The sequence below is a fragment of the Gadus macrocephalus genome, chromosome 8 (assembly GCF_031168955.1).
Source record: "Gadus macrocephalus chromosome 8, ASM3116895v1".
Lineage (NCBI taxonomy): Eukaryota > Metazoa > Chordata > Actinopteri > Gadiformes > Gadidae > Gadus > Gadus macrocephalus.
In genome coordinates this window covers 7,188,256-7,208,040 of record NC_082389.1, presented here as the reverse complement: position 1 = coordinate 7,208,040, position 19,785 = coordinate 7,188,256, and the positions used below count along the sequence as shown (strand labels likewise).

Sequence of the window (19,785 nt, the reverse complement as noted above, 5' to 3'; positions counted from 1 at the left end):
AAGCACCACCACGTGGAGGATCCCCCGAAGCATCACCACCACCACGTGGAGGATCCCCCGAAGCACCACCACCACCACGTGGAGGATCCCCCGAAGCGCCACCACGTGGAGGATCCCCCGAAGCGCCACCACGTGGAGGATCCCCCGAAGCGCCACCACGTGGAGGATCCCACGAAGCGTCACCACCACCACCACGTGGAGGATCCCCCGAAGCGTCACCACCACCACCACGTGGAGGATCCCCCGAAGCGTCACCACCACCACCATGTGGAGGATCCCTCGAAGCACCACCACCACCACCACCACCACGTGGAGGATCCCCCGAAGCACCACCACCACCACGTGGAGGATCCCCCGAAGCACCACCACCACCACGTGGAGGATCCCCCGAAGCATCACCACCACCACGTGGAGGATCCCCCGAAGCACCACCACCACCACGTGGAGGATCCCCCGAAGCGCCACCACGTGGAGGATCCCCCGAAGCGCCACCACGTGGAGGATCCCCCGAAGCGTCACCACCACGTGGAGGATCCCCCGAAGCACCACCACCACCACCACGTGGAGGATCCCCCGAAGCACCACCACGTGGAGGATCCCCCGAAGCACCACCACGTGGAGGATCCCCCGAAGCACCACCACGTGGAGGATCCCCCGAAGCGCCACCAGCACCACGTGGAGGATCCCCCGAAGCGCCACCAGCACCACGTGGAGGATCCCCCGAAGCGCCACCACCACCACGTGGAGGATCCCCCGAAGCGCCACCACCACCACGTGGAGGATCCCCCGAAGCGCCACCACGTGGAGGATCCCCCGAAGCGCCACCACGTGGAGGATCCCCCGAAGCGCCACCACGTGGAGGATCCCCCGAAGCGCCACCACGTGGAGGATCCCCCGAAGCGCCACCACGTGGAGGATCCCCCGAAGCACCACCACGTGGAGGATCCCCCGAAGCGCCACCACGTGGAGGATCCCCCGAAGCGCCACCACGTGGAGGATCCCCCGAAGCGCCACCACCACCACGTGGAGGATCCCCCGAAGCGCCACCACCACCACGTGGAGGATCCCCCGAAGCGCCACCACCACCACGTGGAGGATCCCCCGAAGCGCCACCACCACCACGTGGAGGATCCCCCGAAGCGCCACCACCACCACGTGGAGGATCCCCCGAAGCGCCACCACCACCACGTGGAGGATCCCCCGAAGCGCCACCACCACCACGTGGAGGATCCCCCGAAGCGCCACCACCACCACGTGGAGGATCCCCCGAAGCGCCACCACGTGGAGGATCCCCCGAAGCGCCACCACGTGGAGGATCCCCCGAAGCGCCACCACGTGGAGGATCCCCCGAAGCGCCACCACGTGGAGGATCCCCCGAAGCGCCACCACGTGGAGGATCCCCCGAAGCGCCACCACGTGGAGGATCCCCCGAAGCGCCACCACGTGGAGGATCCCCCGAAGCGCCACCACGTGGAGGATCCCCCGAAGCGCCACCACGTGGAGGATCCCCCGAAGCGCCACCACGTGGAGGATCCCCCGAAGCGCCACCACGTGGAGGATCCCCCGAAGCGCCACCACGTGGAGGATCCCCCGAAGCGCCACCACGTGGAGGATCCCCCGAAGCGCCACCACGTGGAGGATCCCCCGAAGCGCCACCACGTGGAGGATCCCCCGAAGCGCCACCACGTGGAGGATCCCCCGAAGCGCCACCACGTGGAGGATCCCCCGAAGCGCCACCACGTGGAGGATCCCCCGAAGCGCCACCACGTGGAGGATCCCCCGAAGCGCCACCACGTGGAGGATCCCCCGAAGCGCCACCACGTGGAGGATCCCCCGAAGCGCCACCACGTGGAGGATCCCCCGAAGCGCCACCACGTGGAGGATCCCCCGAAGCGCCACCACGTGGAGGATCCCCCGAAGCGCCACCACGTGGAGGATCCCCCGAAGCGCCACCACGTGGAGGATCCCCCGAAGCGCCACCACGTGGAGGATCCCCCGAAGCGCCACCACGTGGAGGATCCCCCGAAGCGCCACCACGTGGAGGATCCCCCGAAGCGCCACCACGTGGAGGATCCCCCGAAGCGCCACCACGTGGAGGATCCCCCGAAGCGCCACCACGTGGAGGATCCCCCGAAGCGCCACCACGTGGAGGATCCCCCGAAGCGCCACCACGTGGAGGATCCCCCGAAGCGCCACCACGTGGAGGATCCCCCGAAGCGCCACCACGTGGAGGATCCCCCGAAGCGCCACCACGTGGAGGATCCCCCGAAGCGCCACCACGTGGAGGATCCCCCGAAGCGCCACCACGTGGAGGATCCCCCGAAGCGCCACCACGTGGAGGATCCCCCGAAGCGCCACCACGTGGAGGATCCCCCGAAGCGCCACCACGTGGAGGATCCCCCGAAGCGCCACCACGTGGAGGATCCCCCGAAGCGCCACCACGTGGAGGATCCCCCGAAGCGCCACCACGTGGAGGATCCCCCGAAGCGCCAGCCACGTGGAGGATCCCCCGAAGCGCCAGCACGTGGAGGATCCCCCGAAGCGCCAGCACGTGGAGGATCCCCCGAAGCGCCAGCACGTGGAGGATCCCCCGAAGCGCCAGCACGTGGAGGATCCCCCGAAGCGCCAGCACGTGGAGGATCCCCCGAAGCGCCAGCACGTGGAGGATCCCCCGAAGCGCCAGCACGTGGAGGATCCCCCGAAGCGCCAGCACGTGGAGGATCCCCCGAAGCGCCAGCACGTGGAGGATCCCCCGAAGCGCCAGCACGTGGAGGATCCCCCGAAGCGCCAGCACGTGGAGGATCCCCCGAAGCGCCAGCACGTGGAGGATCCCCCGAAGCGCCAGCACGTGGAGGATCCCCCGAAGCGCCAGCACGTGGAGGATCCCCCGAAGCGCCAGCACGTGGAGGATCCCCCGAAGCGCCAGCACGTGGAGGATCCCCCGAAGCGCCAGCACGTGGAGGATCCCCCGAAGCGCCAGCACGTGGAGGATCCCCCGAAGCGCCAGCACGTGGAGGATCCCCCGAAGCGCCAGCACGTGGAGGATCCCCCGAAGCGCCAGCACGTGGAGGATCCCCCGAAGCGCCAGCACGTGGAGGATCCCCCGAAGCGCCAGCACGTGGAGGATCCCCCGAAGCGCCAGCACGTGGAGGATCCCCCGAAGCGCCAGCACGTGGAGGATCCCCCGAAGCGCCAGCACGTGGAGGATCCCCCGAAGCGCCAGCACGTGGAGGATCCCCCGAAGCGCCAGCACGTGGAGGATCCCCCGAAGCGCCAGCACGTGGAGGATCCCCCGAAGCGCCAGCACGTGGAGGATCCCCCGAAGCGCCAGCACGTGGAGGATCCCCCGAAGCGCCAGCACGTGGAGGATCCCCCGAAGCGCCAGCACGTGGAGGATCCCCCGAAGCGCCAGCACGTGGAGGATCCCCCGAAGCGCCAGCACGTGGAGGATCCCCCGAAGCGCCAGCACGTGGAGGATCCCCCGAAGCGCCAGCACGTGGAGGATCCCCCGAAGCGCCAGCACGTGGAGGATCCCCCGAAGCGCCAGCACGTGGAGGATCCCCCGAAGCGCCAGCACGTGGAGGATCCCCCGAAGCGCCAGCACGTGGAGGATCCCCCGAAGCGCCAGCACGTGGAGGATCCCCCGAAGCGCCAGCACGTGGAGGATCCCCCGAAGCGCCAGCACGTGGAGGATCCCCCGAAGCGCCAGCACGTGGAGGATCCCCCGAAGCGCCAGCACGTGGAGGATCCCCCGAAGCGCCAGCACGTGGAGGATCCCCCGAAGCGCCAGCACGTGGAGGATCCCCCGAAGCGCCAGCACGTGGAGGATCCCCCGAAGCGCCAGCACGTGGAGGATCCCCCGAAGCGCCAGCACGTGGAGGATCCCCCGAAGCGCCAGCACGTGGAGGATCCCCCGAAGCGCCAGCACGTGGAGGATCCCCCGAAGCGCCAGCACGTGGAGGATCCCCCGAAGCGCCAGCACGTGGAGGATCCCCCGAAGCGCCAGCACGTGGAGGATCCCCCGAAGCGCCAGCACGTGGAGGATCCCCCGAAGCGCCAGCACGTGGAGGATCCCCCGAAGCGCCAGCACGTGGAGGATCCCCCGAAGCGCCAGCACGTGGAGGATCCCCCGAAGCGCCAGCACGTGGAGGATCCCCCGAAGCGCCAGCACGTGGAGGATCCCCCGAAGCGCCAGCACGTGGAGGATCCCCCGAAGCGCCAGCACGTGGAGGATCCCCCGAAGCGCCAGCACGTGGAGGATCCCCCGAAGCGCCAGCACGTGGAGGATCCCCCGAAGCGCCAGCACGTGGAGGATCCCCCGAAGCGCCAGCACGTGGAGGATCCCCCGAAGCGCCAGCACGTGGAGGATCCCCCGAAGCGCCAGCACGTGGAGGATCCCCCGAAGCGCCAGCACGTGGAGGATCCCCCGAAGCGCCAGCACGTGGAGGATCCCCCGAAGCGCCAGCACGTGGAGGATCCCCCGAAGCGCCAGCACGTGGAGGATCCCCCGAAGCGCCAGCACGTGGAGGATCCCCCGAAGCGCCAGCACGTGGAGGATCCCCCGAAGCGCCAGCACGTGGAGGATCCCCCGAAGCGCCAGCACGTGGAGGATCCCCCGAAGCGCCAGCACGTGGAGGATCCCCCGAAGCGCCAGCACGTGGAGGATCCCCCGAAGCGCCAGCACGTGGAGGATCCCCCGAAGCGCCAGCACGTGGAGGATCCCCCGAAGCGCCAGCACGTGGAGGATCCCCCGAAGCGCCAGCACGTGGAGGATCCCCCGAAGCGCCAGCACGTGGAGGATCCCCCGAAGCGCCAGCACGTGGAGGATCCCCCGAAGCGCCAGCACGTGGAGGATCCCCCGAAGCGCCAGCACGTGGAGGATCCCCCGAAGCGCCAGCACGTGGAGGATCCCCCGAAGCGCCAGCACGTGGAGGATCCCCCGAAGCGCCAGCACGTGGAGGATCCCCCGAAGCGCCAGCACGTGGAGGATCCCCCGAAGCGCCAGCACGTGGAGGATCCCCCGAAGCGCCAGCACGTGGAGGATCCCCCGAAGCGCCAGCACGTGGAGGATCCCCCGAAGCGCCAGCACGTGGAGGATCCCCCGAAGCGCCAGCACGTGGAGGATCCCCCGAAGCGCCAGCACGTGGAGGATCCCCCGAAGCGCCAGCACGTGGAGGATCCCCCGAAGCGCCAGCACGTGGAGGATCCCCCGAAGCGCCAGCACGTGGAGGATCCCCCGAAGCGCCAGCACGTGGAGGATCCCCCGAAGCGCCAGCACGTGGAGGATCCCCCGAAGCGCCAGCACGTGGAGGATCCCCCGAAGCGCCAGCACGTGGAGGATCCCCCGAAGCGCCAGCACGTGGAGGATCCCCCGAAGCGCCAGCACGTGGAGGATCCCCCGAAGCGCCAGCACGTGGAGGATCCCCCGAAGCGCCAGCACGTGGAGGATCCCCCGAAGCGCCAGCACGTGGAGGATCCCCCGAAGCGCCAGCACGTGGAGGATCCCCCGAAGCGCCAGCACGTGGAGGATCCCCCGAAGCGCCAGCACGTGGAGGATCCCCCGAAGCGCCAGCACGTGGAGGATCCCCCGAAGCGCCAGCACGTGGAGGATCCCCCGAAGCGCCAGCACGTGGAGGATCCCCCGAAGCGCCAGCACGTGGAGGATCCCCCGAAGCGCCAGCACGTGGAGGATCCCCCGAAGCGCCAGCACGTGGAGGATCCCCCGAAGCGCCAGCACGTGGAGGATCCCCCGAAGCGCCAGCACGTGGAGGATCCCCCGAAGCGCCAGCACGTGGAGGATCCCCCGAAGCGCCAGCACGTGGAGGATCCCCCGAAGCGCCAGCACGTGGAGGATCCCCCGAAGCGCCAGCACGTGGAGGATCCCCCGAAGCGCCAGCACGTGGAGGATCCCCCGAAGCGCCAGCACGTGGAGGATCCCCCGAAGCGCCAGCACGTGGAGGATCCCCCGAAGCGCCAGCACGTGGAGGATCCCCCGAAGCGCCAGCACGTGGAGGATCCCCCGAAGCGCCAGCACGTGGAGGATCACCCGAAGCGCCAGCACGAGGAGGATCACCCGAAGCGCCAGCACGAGGAGGATCACCCGAAGCGCCAGCACGAGGAGGATCACCCGAAGCGCCAGCACGAGGAGGATCACCCGAAGCGCCAGCACGAGGAGGATCACCCGAAGCGCCAGCACGAGGAGGATCACCCGAAGCGCCAGCACGAGGAGGATCACCCGAAGCGCCAGCACGAGGAGGATCACCCGAAGCGCCAGCACGAGGAGGATCACCCGAAGCGCCAGCACGAGGAGGATCACCCGAAGCGCCAGCACGAGGAGGATCACCCGAAGCGCCAGCACGAGGAGGATCACCCGAAGCGCCAGCACGAGGAGGATCACCCGAAGCGCCAGCACGAGGAGGATCACCCGAAGCGCCAGCACGAGGAGGATCACCCGAAGCGCCAGCACGCGGTGGATCCCCGGCAGCACCACCACCACTACGTGGCTGATCCCCTGAAGCCAGCTGATGCGTTTGCCAATTACAAAGACCTTCCTTTTGCAGCATCTCTCGTTTACCAACAACCAGTCGATTCCCCAAGAACAAGGTCTGGATACTCCCCGGGAGTATAGCCCTATGCTGCATCCAACTATTGGGATGTCGCCGATTGGTTATCCTTCTACACTAAGCATGGGCAACCTCCTGGACGGCCCTGATCAAAGTAAAGCCTTGTTCATAAATTATGTTTTAAGTCATCCATTTTTAAGAATTTACATTTCTTTACTTTCTTTCAGGGGTTCCCTTTATTGTGACTCAATAAAAAGGATTTTGACTAAAACCGTAGTTGGCAGTTTTCCTATATGTGTAACACGTGTAAAGATTAACTGTAATGACCAACGCATTGAGCAGCTAATCTTTTATTTAATCTTCAGATTGAAAGTTTGTGCCCAAGTCTGCTTATCTTGACATGATGCAAGGGATACTTGCTTATAAAATCAAAAGCATATTTGACAACATGGTTGCGGTCAAGCCAGCATAATAAAGTACTGCCTATTGTACAAGCCAGGAATCACTTGTATACCGCAAGGCCATCAATTGTCTTGGTTGGGCATTGCTCTGAACAACACTGCAAGCCAAATGGGTTTTATGTTATGCCGAGAGCCAGCTCCAGTGAGCATTTCCTTTTCTGGGTCAATGCACTGGAAGCCTTAACTCAATTCTTTAAGGCGGCTTCTGCAGGTGCTTTTACATTCATAGTTTGCTTTGGTCTCTAAGGCACGATGGTCGCCCATGCCATACAGCGACCATCTCCACATGAACCTGCTTGCTGTTAATGGTGTGCCTTTCCGAGTTAGATAAGGCTGAGACTGTGCACAGAGAAGGCATGAATCAACAATGAGATGACGGAGACTGTAGCTCCCACATTGACTTATCGCACGCATCTCTCTCCTCGGCCCTGATTTCTCCATTCTCCAATTTGTCCCCGCCCACTTCTTCTTCGCTCAGTCATCCTCCATCATCCCCCTCTCTCCTCCCGCACCATCCCTCTGGGTAGGGTCCAGCTGCAGCCCCAGAGAACTGTCATGGAGAGACAACAACCAGCCAGGCGCGACGGAAGTACTCTGGTGTGACGGAAGTGATTTATTTGATAAACTTTTCTTTACACACCGCTATCAGAAACCAAAGATCAACCATGGACGTAAATGAGACTGTCAATATGCTTAATATATTGAGTAATATTCATGCTAAAGCCGTGCCGCGGTTTATTTACTTTTCGCTAAATTCCAATATAATTATACCGTGCCCTTTTTGAAAAATGAGCTGCACTTCGTTCAAAGAAGTAAGAGAGCTAACATGAATATTACTCAATATATTAAGCATATTGACCGTCTCACAAATAAATCACTTCCGTCACACCAGAGTACTTCCGTCGCGCCTGGGTTGTTTTTGTCACGCCAGGGTGTTGTTCCCGGTTGTTCCCCCCGGGGGCTGCAGCTGGATACTATCATAGATATATATATTAAAGGCACCCAGTGCAACTTTCGAGGCTTAAAAATAAACATTCAATTTCTAGTCTTTTTTACACGTAGTAAGTTTCAATAACTCCATACCATTACATACCGACATTTAAGCAGCAAAGATGAGACGTCGTTGTGTGGTGAGAACTGATACAAAATCGATAACAACAATGCCGCCATTTTCTTTATTTTTTGTAACCTACAATAAATAAAGCAGGCTTCCAGTCAATGGAAAAATACTTTAAATAAATAAAAGCTTTGCTGTTAAACCTCTAAACACAAATTTGCGACTTAAAAGTATTTTTAATTATTGGGAAAATTAGACTGTCTACATCATGTTAGATTGAGTATGTTATTTGACACCGGGAACATTAGTTCAGGTCTTCAAATAACAGGAACATTTAACAATGTTGCTACCTATCTAAATTTTTTAAGTGAATACACCTGTGGCTTTATAATTTGCAGGCTCTGTGATTGGCTGACTACTATGGAATTCCTCCCATAATACGGGTGATTCTGTACTTTCTTCAGAGCCGTTGAGCTGAGGGTCATCGTCCTTGACTTTGTGGGATTAAGCATGGCTTTCGACGTTAGCAGAGAAACTAGTTGGAAGTTGTTCGCAGCTCTCATTTTGTTGAGTTATTTATGCCCATGTCCACACTGTTATGCTTTGGCTATAGTGAAGAAGGTTGAGCCAAGCATTGCAAGCGGTGAGGCATCAAAAGAGGGTGTCCTAGCGGGAAGTATTCTCTTTGGCAGCACCGTGGATCGTGCCGAGTCATTAACGGGGCTTCTTGGCTCTTATCAAGCAGATGATGCAGGTAACTTTTTCGCCTTATTGTGATGTTGAAATGCCTTACACTTTTGGCTTAATGTACTTTTTTGCATGCTTAACAAAAGGAACAGCTGGCCTTTTTTTGGCTAATTCGGGTTGGAGGCAAATGGATACTTCCTTAAAATGTGGTGAGGACCAGATGCAACTCAAAGCCATGGGACCTGGATCCTCTTACTTCATGCTTGACATGGGTATGTTCAATTGTGCCTACGATGTCTGAACTGTCATGTTGTCCATTATAGAAGTTATCTGTGCCTAAACATTTTGTTTCTTTACTTAATTTAGGGGGTGATGCTCCCATGGTGCCGAACCAGGTTAAACCACAATGTGGCTACTCCATGAAATACAACTCTTTGGGTCTTGTGTTGATGGTTCCTTACAACGGCTGTCATATGACGCAAGAAGTAAATGGATTCTAGTGAAGTTCGTCATTTCAATTACGTTATAATGATTGGCATTCATGTTCTAATGGTGCCTTTTTTTTTTTTTTTCTAGAATGGATTTTATATACTGCCAATGCAGTGGAAGGGGACCCAAGTCAAACTCTGTTGCCCCATTAGGTCAAGTCCTGAACCTACACTTCCACAACACGTGGCGGTTCCCCCGCAGCACCACCACCACCACGTGGCGGATCCCCTGAAGCACCACCACGTGGCGGATCCCCTGAAGCACCACCACCACCACGTGGCGGATCCCCTGAAGCACCACCACCACCACGTGGCGGATCCCCTGAAGCACCACCACCACCACGTGGCGGATCCCCTGAAGCACCACCACCACCACGTGGCGGATCCCCTGAAGCACCACCACCACCACGTGGCGGATCCCCTGAAGCACCACCACCACCACGTGGCTGATCCCCTGAAGCACCACCACCACCACTACGTGGCTGAGCCCCTGAAGCACCACCACCACCACTACGTGGCTGAGCCCCTGAAGCACCACCACCACCACTACGTGGCTGATCCCCTGAAGCACCACCACCACCACGTGGCGGATCCCCTGAAGCACCACCACCGCCACGTGGCGGATCCCCTGAAGCACCACCACCACCACGTGGCGGATCCCCTGAAGCACCACCACCACCACGTGGCGGATCCCCTGAAGCACCACCACCACCACGTGGCGGATCCCCTGAAGCACCACCACCACCACGTGGCGGATCCCCTGAAGCACCACCACCACCACGTGGCGGATCCCCTGAAGCACCACCACCACCATGTGGCGGATCCCCTGAAGCACCACCACCGCCACGTGGCTGATCCCCTGAAGCACCACCACCGCCACGTGGCGGATCCCCTGAAGCACCACCACCGCCACGTGGCGGATCCCCTGAAGCACCACCACCGCCACGTGGAGGATCCCCCGAAGCGCCACCACGTGGAGGATCCCCCGAAGCACCACCACGTGGAGGATCCCCCGAAGCACCGCCACGTGGAGGATCCCCCGAAGCACCGCCACGTGGAGGATCCCCCGAAGCGCCGCCACCACCACCACGTGGTGGATCCCCTGAAGCACCACCACCACCACGTGGAGGATCCCCTGAAGCACCACCACCACCACGTGGAGGATCCCCTGAAGCACCACCACCACCACGTGGCGGATCCCCTGAAGCACCACCACCACCACGTGGCGGATCCCCTGAAGCACCACCACCACCACGTGGCGGATCCCCTGAAGCACCACCACCGCCACGTGGCGGATCCCCTGAAGCACCACCACCGCCACGTGGCGGATCCCCTGAAGCACCACCACCGCCACGTGGCGGATCCCCTGAAGCACCACCACCGCCACGTGGCGGATCCCCTGAAGCACCACCACCACCACGTGGAGGATCCCCCGAAGCACCACCACCACCACGTGGAGGATCCCCCGAAGCACCACCACCACCACGTGGAGGATCCCCCGAAGCACCACCACGTGGAGGATCCCCCGAAGCGCCACCACGTGGAGGATCCCCCGAAGCGTCACCACCACCACCACGTGGAGGATCCCCCGAAGCGTCACCACCACCACCACGTGGAGGATCCCCCGAAGCACCACCACCACCACCACGTGGAGGATCCCCCGAAGCACCACCACGTGGAGGATCCCCCGAAGCACCACCACGTGGAGGATCCCCCGAAGCACCACCACGTGGAGGATCCCCCGAAGCACCACCACCACCACGTGGAGGATCCCCCGAAGCACCACCACGTGGAGGATCCCCCGAAGCACCACCACGTGGAGGATCCCCCGAAGCACCACCACGTGGAGGATCCCCCGAAGCACCACCACGTGGAGGATCCCCCGAAGCACCACCACGTGGAGGATCCCCCGAAGCGCCACCACCACGTGGAGGATCCCCCGAAGCACCACCACGTGGAGGATCCCCCGAAGCACCACCACGTGGAGGATCCCCCGAAGCACCACCACGTGGAGGATCCCCCGAAGCACCAACATGTGGAGGATCCCCCGAAGCACCACCACGTGGAGGATCCCCCGAAGCACCACCACGTGGAGGATCCCCCGAAGCGCCACCACCACCACGTGGAGGATCCCCCGAAGCGCCACCACCACCACGTGGAGGATCCCCCGAAGCGCCACCACCACCACGTGGAGGATCCCCCGAAGCGCCACCACCACCACGTGGAGGATCCCCCGAAGCGCCACCACCACCACGTGGAGGATCCCCCGAAGCGCCACCACCACCACGTGGAGGATCCCCCGAAGCGCCACCACCACCACGTGGAGGATCCCCCGAAGCGCCACCACCACCACGTGGAGGATCCCCCGAAGCGCCACCACCACCACGTGGAGGATCCCCCGAAGCGCCACCACCACCACGTGGAGGATCCCCCGAAGCGCCACCACCACCACGTGGAGGATCCCCCGAAGCGCCACCACGTGGAGGATCCCCCGAAGCGCCACCACGTGGAGGATCCCCCGAAGCGCCACCACGTGGAGGATCCCCCGAAGCGCCACCACGTGGAGGATCCCCCGAAGCGCCACCACGTGGAGGATCCCCCGAAGCGCCAGCACGTGGAGGATCCCCCGAAGCGCCAGCACGTGGAGGATCCCCCGAAGCGCCAGCACGTGGAGGATCCCCCGAAGCGCCAGCACGTGGAGGATCCCCCGAAGCGCCAGCACGTGGAGGATCCCCCGAAGCGCCAGCACGTGGAGGATCCCCCGAAGCGCCAGCACGTGGAGGATCCCCCGAAGCGCCAGCACGTGGAGGATCCCCCGAAGCGCCAGCACGTGGAGGATCCCCCGAAGCGCCAGCACGTGGAGGATCCCCCGAAGCGCCAGCACGTGGAGGATCCCCCGAAGCGCCAGCACGTGGAGGATCCCCCGAAGCGCCAGCACGTGGAGGATCCCCCGAAGCGCCAGCACGTGGAGGATCCCCCGAAGCGCCAGCACGTGGAGGATCCCCCGAAGCGCCAGCACGTGGTGGATCCCCCGAAGCGCCAGCACGTGGAGGATCCCCCGAAGCGCCAGCACGTGGAGGATCCCCCGAAGCGCCAGCACGTGGAGGATCCCCCGAAGCGCCAGCACGTGGAGGATCCCCCGAAGCGCCAGCACGTGGAGGATCCCCCGAAGCGCCAGCACGTGGAGGATCCCCCGAAGCGCCAGCACGTGGAGGATCCCCCGAAGCGCCAGCACGTGGAGGATCCCCCGAAGCGCCAGCACGTGGAGGATCCCCCGAAGCGCCAGCACGTGGAGGATCCCCCGAAGCGCCAGCACGTGGAGGATCCCCCGAAGCGCCAGCACGTGGAGGATCCCCCGAAGCGCCAGCACGTGGAGGATCCCCCGAAGCGCCAGCACGTGGAGGATCCCCCGAAGCGCCAGCACGTGGAGGATCCCCCGAAGCGCCAGCACGTGGAGGATCCCCCGAAGCGCCAGCACGTGGAGGATCCCCCGAAGCGCCAGCACGTGGAGGATCCCCCGAAGCGCCAGCACGTGGAGGATCCCCCGAAGCGCCAGCACGTGGAGGATCCCCCGAAGCGCCAGCACGTGGAGGATCCCCCGAAGCGCCAGCACGTGGAGGATCCCCCGAAGCGCCAGCACGTGGAGGATCCCCCGAAGCGCCAGCACGTGGAGGATCCCCCGAAGCGCCAGCACGTGGAGGATCCCCCGAAGCGCCAGCACGTGGAGGATCCCCCGAAGCGCCAGCACGTGGAGGATCCCCCGAAGCGCCAGCACGTGGAGGATCCCCCGAAGCGCCAGCACGTGGAGGATCACCCGAAGCGCCAGCACGTGGAGGATCACCCGAAGCGCCAGCACAAGGAGGATCACCCGAAGCGCCAGCACAAGGAGGATCACCCGAAGCGCCAGCACAAGGAGGATCACCCGAAGCGCCAGCACAAGGAGGATCACCCGAAGCGCCAGCACAAGGAGGATCACCCGAAGCGCCAGCACAAGGAGGATCACCCGAAGCGCCAGCACAAGGAGGATCACCCGAAGCGCCAGCACAAGGAGGATCACCCGAAGCGCCAGCACGCGGAGGATCACCCGAAGCGCCAGCACGCGGTGGATCACCCGAAGCGCCAGCACAAGGAGGATCACCCGAAGCGCCAGCACAAGGAGGATCACCCGAAGCGCCAGCACAAGGAGGATCACCCGAAGCGCCAGCACAAGGAGGATCACCCGAAGCGCCAGCACAAGGAGGATCACCCGAAGCGCCAGCACAAGGAGGATCACCCGAAGCGCCAGCACAAGGAGGATCACCCGAAGCGCCAGCACAAGGAGGATCACCCGAAGCGCCAGCACAAGGAGGATCACCCGAAGCGCCAGCACAAGGAGGATCACCCGAAGCGCCAGCACAAGGAGGATCACCCGAAGCGCCAGCACGCGGTGGATCCCCGGCAGCACCACCACCACTACGTGGCTGATCCCCTGAAGCCAGCTGATGCGTTTGCCAATTACAAAGACCTTCCTTTTGCAGCATCTCTCGTTTACCAACAACCAGTCGATTCCCCAAGAACAAGGTCTGGATACTCCCCGGGAGTATAGCCCTATGCTGCATCCAACTATTGGGATGTCGCCGATTGGTTATCCTTCTACACTAAGCATGGGCAACCTCCTGGACGGCCCTGATCAAAGTAAAGCCTTGTTCATAAATTATGTTTTAAGTCATCCATTTTTAAGAATTTACATTTCTTTACTTTCTTTCAGGGGTTCCCTTTATTGTGACTCAATAAAAAGGATTTTGACTAAAACCGTAGTTGGCAGTTTTCCTATATGTGTAACACGTGTAAAGATTAACTGTAATGACCAACGCATTGAGCAGCTAATCTTTTATTTAATCTTCAGATTGAAAGTTTGTGCCCAAGTCTGCTTATCTTGACATGATGCAAGGGATACTTGCTTATAAAATCAAAAGCATATTTGACAACATGGTTGCGGTCAAGCCAGCATAATAAAGTACTGCCTATTGTACAAGCCAGGAATCACTTGTATACCGCAAGGCCATCAATTGTCTTGGTTGGGCATTGCTCTGAACAACACTGCAAGCCAAATGGGTTTTATGTTATGCCGAGAGCCAGCTCCAGTGAGCATTTCCTTTTCTGGGTCAATGCACTGGAAGCCTTAACTCAATTCTTTAAGGCGGCTTCTGCAGGTGCTTTTACATTCATAGTTTGCTTTGGTCTCTAAGGCACGATGGTCGCCCATGCCATACAGCGACCATCTCCACATGAACCTGCTTGCTGTTAATGGTGTGCCTTTCCGAGTTAGATAAGGCTGAGACTGTGCACAGAGAAGGCATGAATCAACAATGAGATGACGGAGACTGTAGCTCCCACATTGACTTATCGCACGCATCTCTCTCCTCGGCCCTGATTTCTCCATTCTCCAATTTGTCCCCGCCCACTTCTTCTTCGCTCAGTCATCCTCCATCATCCCCCTCTCTCCTCCCGCACCATCCCTCTGGGTAGGGTCCAGCTGCAGCCCCAGAGAACTGTCATGGAGAGACAACAACCAGCCAGGCGCGACGGAAGTACTCTGGTGTGACGGAAGTGATTTATTTGATAAACTTTTCTTTACACACCGCTATCAGAAACCAAAGATCAACCATGGACGTAAATGAGACTGTCAATATGCTTAATATATTGAGTAATATTCATGCTAAAGCCGTGCCGCGGTTTATTTACTTTTCGCTAAATTCCAATATAATTATACCGTGCCCTTTTTGAAAAATGAGCTGCACTTCGTTCAAAGAAGTAAGAGAGCTAACATGAATATTACTCAATATATTAAGCATATTGACCGTCTCACAAATAAATCACTTCCGTCACACCAGAGTACTTCCGTCGCGCCTGGGTTGTTTTTGTCACGCCAGGGTGTTGTTCCCGGTTGTTCCCCCCGGGGGCTGCAGCTGGATACTATCATAGATATATATATTAAAGGCACCCAGTGCAACTTTCGAGGCTTAAAAATAAACATTCAATTTCTAGTCTTTTTTACACGTAGTAAGTTTCAATAACTCCATACCATTACATACCGACATTTAAGCAGCAAAGATGAGACGTCGTTGTGTGGTGAGAACTGATACAAAATCGATAACAACAATGCCGCCATTTTCTTTATTTTTTGTAACCTACAATAAATAAAGCAGGCTTCCAGTCAATGGAAAAATACTTTAAATAAATAAAAGCTTTGCTGTTAAACCTCTAAACACAAATTTGCGACTTAAAAGTATTTTTAATTATTGGGAAAATTAGACTGTCTACATCATGTTAGATTGAGTATGTTATTTGACACCGGGAACATTAGTTCAGGTCTTCAAATAACAGGAACATTTAACAATGTTGCTACCTATCTAAATTTTTTAAGTGAATACACCTGTGGCTTTATAATTTGCAGGCTCTGTGATTGGCTGACTACTATGGAATTCCTCCCATAATACGGGTGATTCTGTACTTTCTTCAGAGCCGTTGAGCTGAGGGTCATCGTCCTTGACTTTGTGGGATTAAGCATGGCTTTCGACGTTAGCAGAGAAACTAGTTGGAAGTTGTTCGCAGCTCTCATTTTGTTGAGTTATTTATGCCCATGTCCACACTGTTATGCTTTGGCTATAGTGAAGAAGGTTGAGCCAAGCATTGCAAGCGGTGAGGCATCAAAAGAGGGTGTCCTAGCGGGAAGTATTCTCTTTGGCAGCACCGTGGATCGTGCCGAGTCATTAACGGGGCTTCTTGGCTCTTATCAAGCAGATGATGCAGGTAACTTTTTCGCCTTATTGTGATGTTGAAATGCCTTACACTTTTGGCTTAATGTACTTTTTTGCATGCTTAACAAAAGGAACAGCTGGCCTTTTTTTGGCTAATTCGGGTTGGAGGCAAATGGATACTTCCTTAAAATGTGGTGAGGACCAGATGCAACTCAAAGCCATGGGACCTGGATCCTCTTACTTCATGCTTGACATGGGTATGTTCAATTGTGCCTACGATGTCTGAACTGTCATGTTGTCCATTATAGAAGTTATCTGTGCCTAAACATTTTGTTTCTTTACTTAATTTAGGGGGTGATGCTCCCATGGTGCCGAACCAGGTTAAACCACAATGTGGCTACTCCATGAAATACAACTCTTTGGGTCTTGTGTTGATGGTTCCTTACAACGGCTGTCATATGACGCAAGAAGTAAATGGATTCTAGTGAAGTTCGTCATTTCAATTACGTTATAATGATTGGCATTCATGTTCTAATGGTGCCTTTTTTTTTTTTTTTCTAGAATGGATTTTATATACTGCCAATGCAGTGGAAGGGGACCCAAGTCAAACTCTGTTGCCCCATTAGGTCAAGTCCTGAACCTACACTTCCACAACACGTGGCGGTTCCCCCGCAGCACCACCACCACCACGTGGCGGATCCCCTGAAGCACCACCACGTGGCGGATCCCCTGAAGCACCACCACCACCACGTGGCGGATCCCCTGAAGCACCACCACCACCACGTGGCGGATCCCCTGAAGCACCACCACCACCACGTGGCGGATCCCCTGAAGCACCACCACCACCACGTGGCGGATCCCCTGAAGCACCACCACCACCACGTGGCGGATCCCCTGAAGCACCACCACCACCACGTGGCTGATCCCCTGAAGCACCACCACCACCACTACGTGGCTGAGCCCCTGAAGCACCACCACCACCACTACGTGGCTGAGCCCCTGAAGCACCACCACCACCACTACGTGGCTGATCCCCTGAAGCACCACCACCACCACGTGGCGGATCCCCTGAAGCACCACCACCGCCACGTGGCGGATCCCCTGAAGCACCACCACCACCACGTGGCGGATCCCCTGAAGCACCACCACCACCACGTGGCGGATCCCCTGAAGCACCACCACCACCACGTGGCGGATCCCCTGAAGCACCACCACCACCACGTGGCGGATCCCCTGAAGCACCACCACCACCACGTGGCGGATCCCCTGAAGCACCACCACCACCATGTGGCGGATCCCCTGAAGCACCACCACCGCCACGTGGCTGATCCCCTGAAGCACCACCACCGCCACGTGGCGGATCCCCTGAAGCACCACCACCGCCACGTGGCGGATCCCCTGAAGCACCACCACCGCCACGTGGAGGATCCCCCGAAGCGCCACCACGTGGAGGATCCCCCGAAGCACCACCACGTGGAGGATCCCCCGAAGCACCGCCACGTGGAGGATCCCCCGAAGCACCGCCACGTGGAGGATCCCCCGAAGCGCCGCCACCACCACCACGTGGCGGATCCCCTGAAGCACCACCACCACCACGTGGAGGATCCCCTGAAGCACCACCACCACCACGTGGCGGATCCCCTGAAGCACCACCACCACCACGTGGCGGATCCCCTGAAGCACCACCACCACCACGTGGCGGATCCCCTGAAGCACCACCACCACCACGTGGCGGATCCCCTGAAGCACCACCACCGCCACGTGGCGGATCCCCTGAAGCACCACCACCGCCACGTGGCGGATCCCCTGAAGCACCACCACCGCCACGTGGCGGATCCCCTGAAGCACCACCACCGCCACGTGGCGGATCCCCTGAAGCACCACCACCACCACGTGGAGGATCCCCCGAAGCACCACCACCACCACGTGGAGGATCCCCCGAAGCACCACCACCACCACGTGGAGGATCCCCCGAAGCACCACCACGTGGAGGATCCCCCGAAGCGCCACCACGTGGAGGATCCCCCGAAGCGTCACCACCACCACCACGTGGAGGATCCCCCGAAGCGTCACCACCACCACCACGTGGAGGATCCCCCGAAGCACCACCACCACCACCACGTGGAGGATCCCCCGAAGCACCACCACGTGGAGGATCCCCCGAAGCACCACCACGTGGAGGATCCCCCGAAGCACCACCACGTGGAGGATCCCCCGAAGCGTCACCACCACCACCACGTGGAGGATCCCCCGAAGCGTCACCACCACCACCACGTGGAGGATCCCCCGAAGCACCACCACCACCACCACGTGGAGGATCCCCCGAAGCACCACCACGTGGAGGATCCCCCGAAGCACCACCACGTGGAGGATCCCCCGAAGCACCACCACGTGGAGGATCCCCCGAAGCACCACCACGTGGAGGATCCCCCGAAGCACCACCACGTGGAGGATCCCCCGAAGCACCACCACGTGGAGGATCCCCCGAAGCACCACCACGTGGAGGATCCCCCGAAGCACCACCACGTGGAGGATCCCCCGAAGCACCACCACGTGGAGGATCCCCCGAAGCACCACCACGTGGAGGATCCCCCGAAGCGCCACCACCACGTGGAGGATCCCCCGAAGCACCACCACGTGGAGGATCCCCCGAAGCACCACCACGTGGAGGATCCCCCGAAGCACCACCACGTGGAGGATCCCCCGAAGCACCACCACGTGGAGGATCCCCCGAAGCACCACCACGTGGAGGATCCCCCGAAGCACCACCACGTGGAGGATCCCCCGAAGCACCACCACGTGGAGGATCCCCCGAAGCACCACCACGTGGAGGATCCCCCGAAGCACCACCACGTGGAGGATCCCCCGAAGCACCACCACGTGGAGGATCCCCCGAAGCACCACCACGTGGAGGATCCCCCGAAGCACCACCACGTGGAGGATCCCCCGAAGCGCCACCACCACGTGGAGGATCCCCCGAAGCACCACCACGTGGAGGATCCCCCGAAGCACCACCACGTGGAGGATCCCCCGAAGCACCACCACGTGGAGGATCCCCCGAAGCACCACCACGTGGAGGATCCCCCGAAGCACCACCACGTGGAGGATCCCCCGAAGCGCCACCACCACCACGTGGAGGATCCCCCGAAGCGCCACCACCACCACGTGGAGGATCCCCCGAAGCGCCACCACCACCACGTGGAGGATCCCCCGAAGCGCCACCACCACCACGTGGAGGATCCCCCGAAGCGCCAGCACGTGGAGGATCCCCCGAAGCGCCAGCACGTGGAGGATCCCCCGAAGCGCCAGCACGTGGAGGATCCCCCGAAGCGCCAGCACGTGGAGGATCCCCCGAAGCGCCAGCACGTGGAGGATCCCCCGAAGCGCCAGCACGTGGAGGATCCCCCGAAGCGCCAGCACGTGGAGGATCCCCCGAAGCGCCAGCACGTGGAGGATCCCCCGAAGCGCCAGCACGTGGAGGATCCCCCGAAGCGCCAGCACGTGGAGGATCCCCCGAAGCGCCAGCACGTGGAGGATCCCCCGAAGCGCCAGCACGTGGAGGATCCCCCGAAGCGCCAGCACGTGGAGGATCCCCCGAAGCGCCAGCACGTGGAGGATCCCCCGAAGCGCCAGCACGTGGAGGATCCCCCGAAGCGCCAGCACGTGGAGGATCCCCCGAAGCGCCAGCACGTGGAGGATCCCCCGAAGCGCCAGCACGTGGAGGATCCCCCGAAGCGCCAGCACGTGGAGGATCCCCCGAAGCGCCAGCACGTGGAGGATCCCCCGAAG

The 19,785-nt window shown here is 60.7% G+C and overlaps 2 long non-coding RNA genes across 2 annotated transcripts; both read left to right on the top strand.

Moving 5' to 3' along the window:
• The first annotated feature begins 8,560 nt into the window (after positions 1–8,560).
• Positions 8,561–9,399, top strand: LOC132462336 (uncharacterized). Its single transcript, XR_009526815.1, has 3 exons — positions 8,561–8,835; positions 8,915–9,040; positions 9,135–9,399. It is a non-coding gene; the product is annotated as an uncharacterized LOC132462336 (long non-coding RNA).
• A 6,374-nt stretch (positions 9,400–15,773) lies between these two features.
• On the top strand, positions 15,774–16,604 carry LOC132462322 (uncharacterized). Its single transcript, XR_009526803.1, has 3 exons — positions 15,774–16,048; positions 16,128–16,253; positions 16,348–16,604. It is a non-coding gene; the product is annotated as an uncharacterized LOC132462322 (long non-coding RNA).
• Positions 16,605–19,785: the final 3,181 nt, after the last annotated feature.